Source organism: Cyprinus carpio, chromosome B1 (genome assembly GCF_018340385.1).
Source record: "Cyprinus carpio isolate SPL01 chromosome B1, ASM1834038v1, whole genome shotgun sequence".
Lineage (NCBI taxonomy): Eukaryota > Metazoa > Chordata > Actinopteri > Cypriniformes > Cyprinidae > Cyprinus > Cyprinus carpio.
The window spans coordinates 13,171,711-13,175,425 of NC_056597.1; positions in this window are offsets into that span (position 1 = coordinate 13,171,711).

Sequence of the window (3,715 nt, forward strand, 5' to 3'; positions counted from 1 at the left end):
CCACTGTGGCTGAGGTTAAGAACAATACCCGATTGGTGGAATGAACTGTCAATCATGACCATTCCTCGAGTTTATCCTTCTATTGGTCGAGCGCTTGTCAATCACACGAGATCCGGTGACGTTAGAACATTGCACTATGGCTCATTTTGAACGAGATCGTCAAATAATCGGAAAACAGAAGCCAAGTATGAATTGATTTTCAACGCGTATTTATTATAATCAGACAGTTTATGATGATGTATACCAGCATTTCTATTAAATTACGGTCTAGGTAGTAGGCGGGACTTGGGCGGTTTTCTCTCTTGTAGGCGTCGACCACAGCTCTCCTTGAGGAAGCTCGCCCTGACGACTCATATTTTCCTCTAAATGAGCATCCACATACAATATGTCCAATATGGTTCCGTATTCATTCCCGGACTTACCGTAGTGGTCCAACGGCTTCGAACAGAAAAGGATTGCCGATAGCTGGGGTGGTTTTTGTGTTCGATCATCTTTAATATGGCAAGATCGCAGGAGGCGCTTGGGTAATGAGAGCGAAATTCAGGTGGGCATTGCTCTATGCATTTTCCATCACTAACAGTGTGTGGTCGTTTGACCGGTATGTGTACACCGATCCATTTGTGTACAACCTTTATTTAACCATGTTAATCAGGATGAAATGACAGAGAGGCAGTGTAGGACAAAGCGGGGAAATTCCAGCGCATCGCACTCATGCTCCCATCTCTCTGGACCAGCGGCGCTGATTTGCCTGCTTGCCCCTCTGATAGTTGCCATGGGTGAAAAAAAAAAAATAATCATCATCCACACCCTTATTATTTTACACGGAAACAGATGTGATTATGACCTAATTTAAGGCACCAAAATACACCGTGCGTTTAAAAACCACAGTGTTTTGAATTCAACGCAGCCTTCCTCCATTGCAAAGGCTTTTGCATTTAATGTCATAACGCTGCCCAATCAAAACAATCATATCACTAAACTCCCCTTCGCAAAAAAAAAAAAGCAAATGTAATATGTTGCTAATAATGGATTCGTAACACCTATAGTGAGAACTGGCATCCCCCTGGTGGTGGTTTTGCGTGAGGGTTTGCTGAGTCCAGACTACAGGCTTTATTGTACAGTAGTAGCCTACAAGAGTCCGCTTCATATTCTTTGAAACAACGGTTATTGCTAATTTAGGCCTTTTTGGTCTTCTAGCTTCTTGTAAGACCCGGATGGCCTGTTATGGCTTCGTGATATTTTCATTGTCGCAATATTAAAGCTTAAGCATGCACCAAACTGTCATGGCTTTTATGCTCATTTCATTTTGTAATTTTATCACACTGCGTTTTTGTTGACATTTTGTACCAACCACAGGAAAATATGTTTTTTATGAGCTGTTATGGGTCTTTCATTTTGGTTTGTCGTGAATCACGGTTTAAGAGATTAATTATGTGGCTCTTGCCTGCGCTTACTAATGATTAAGGGCAGTCTGATTACATGTTTTGGTAGGGAGGAGAGTTTGTTTGACTCTGTATTTAATGAATAGACTGTGGTTTTGCTACCAGCTAAGAAAAAAAGGATCCCATGCTGATGTTGTATTTATTCATTTTTCTCATTATTTAGTTTTTGTCTAAAAGAAGTGGATATGGTGACCATTCTTTGAAAATGATGTCATTGTGTGTTACATTGGAGCTTTATTGCTTAAAGGGATAGTTCACCCAAAAATTTACATTCTGGTTTCATTTATGCCTTCTCATGTCATTCCAAACCTGTATGACTTTCTGTCTTCTATGAAACATAAAATCATATAAATTGAAGAATATTGGTAACCGAAGAGTTTCAGTTCCTGAATTGATTTCAATTATATAGACATAAAATAGATGTCAAAGGGAACTGAAACCATTTGGTTGCCACCATTCTTCAAAATATCATCTTTTATGTTCCACAAATGTTGGAATGACATGAGGGTGAGTAACCAATGAAAGCATTTTTATTTGTGATGTCATGCTCCGTTCCAGACATTAACAAGGTCACGAAATCTGTGTGAGCAAAATTTCTTAACCACTGTAACGTCATCCAGGCCTGATGAGGTAATAGTGACCTCATGATGATTCGGCCTAATATGCCGAAAAGGGCTCTGTTCATCTTATCTCATCACATTCTTTCATGAGTTTTGTAAATAGCAGTGTATATTTTTAGTTCAAAACTGCAAAATTTCACACACACACACACACACACACACAAAAAAAAGCTTTTTGCATAACTGAATATTACTATTTGTCGCTTAACATTTCTATCCTAAAACAGTTGTCAAATTAAATGTTTAGATATTTACATCTTACCTCACATTTACTTTTAGAACTGAAGTCTCACATTGGAATTCCACCTTCTTTGATTTGATTGGCCGTCTCAAGCATTTTGACATTGACAAGCACAGTTAAGAGACACAGTTACATTACGTCTATGGTGGCATGGTTACAGCCCTGCTCTTCATACACAATCTGACTGGTGTGAACATCTGAGAAGACTGTGAATTGCTTGAGGTCCCAGCTTAACAATTGCTATACTGTTTTGGAGTCAGGCTGGTGTGGTAGATATTACAGTCAAGAGAAAAAAAAACCAGCTTAACAATAAGATTACTTTGGAAATGCATATGATCTCTCCAGGTTCAAGTATTGGCTGGTTAGCCCGTGTTGGTTGTTGTCTTTACTGCACCATTCTGTGGGGAAAAAAAGTGTCTTTCTCTTTTGGCGGCCATTGAAAATCTGTGTATTCTGAAGCAATAGATAGTAATATATACATTACAAGTATTTGTAGCTATATTTGTATTTTGGCCGTTCTGCTGGTGTCTTGCGGCTGCAGATTAATTAGTTCAATGGCATTTACAGCTTGGGTGATTGCCGCACAATTTTCCAGAATTTGCACCCATGAGCGAAGACGGTTCAGGGCCATTAAGGAAATGTGGAAATATTAACAGGTTTCCCCATGTAACTTAAAACTAGTTGGATTTGCTATTGTATAAATAAATAGTGGACATTGTTTTTGTTTTAATGATTTCACTCTAGTCTTTTTTTTAAATGACGTCAAAGCAAACATATTTATGGGTGTGGTAGATTGGTCATGTGAAATGTGAATGTTTAACTGATAGGGTTGCTGTTGTATTTTCATCAGGACAAACAAGCCGTTATGTAGTTCACATGCCCAAGAGAGCCAGAGAGAAAGCATTAGCCGCCCTCTGCAACCTTTTTTACTCGCTGTATCTCTCTTTTTCCTATCTGCATCTGTGTTTAAGTGTTCTGGCATTGTCATACTTTCTCTTGGTTTATAGCTGCTGGCTGACTCCACGTCATCATTTCAAACAGCACAAGAATCTGAAGGCTGGGCTAACGCTGCATGTGTTTTTGAACATTTTGTGTGTGTCCAATAGAGAGACGATGATGTCGCTTCAGAGCAGCTGTGGCTCCTCAGCCATGACAATCATAACGGACCTGTACTTACGTTTTCCTGTTTCCATCTGAGTCTCTGCTTGGCTGCTGCTGTTTGTTGGGTTTTACTTTACATACTAATTTAAATTCACTGCAGCTGCTCTTAGTTCACGGCAGATGTGTTATTCTTTTTCTGCCCTCTAAATTGTTTATTAACCTCATTTTATTTTCTGTGTCATAGCCTAATGTTTTTTTTTTTTTTTTTTTTTGTTTGTTTGTATGTGGTTGTCTTCATTGTTGTTGTAGAT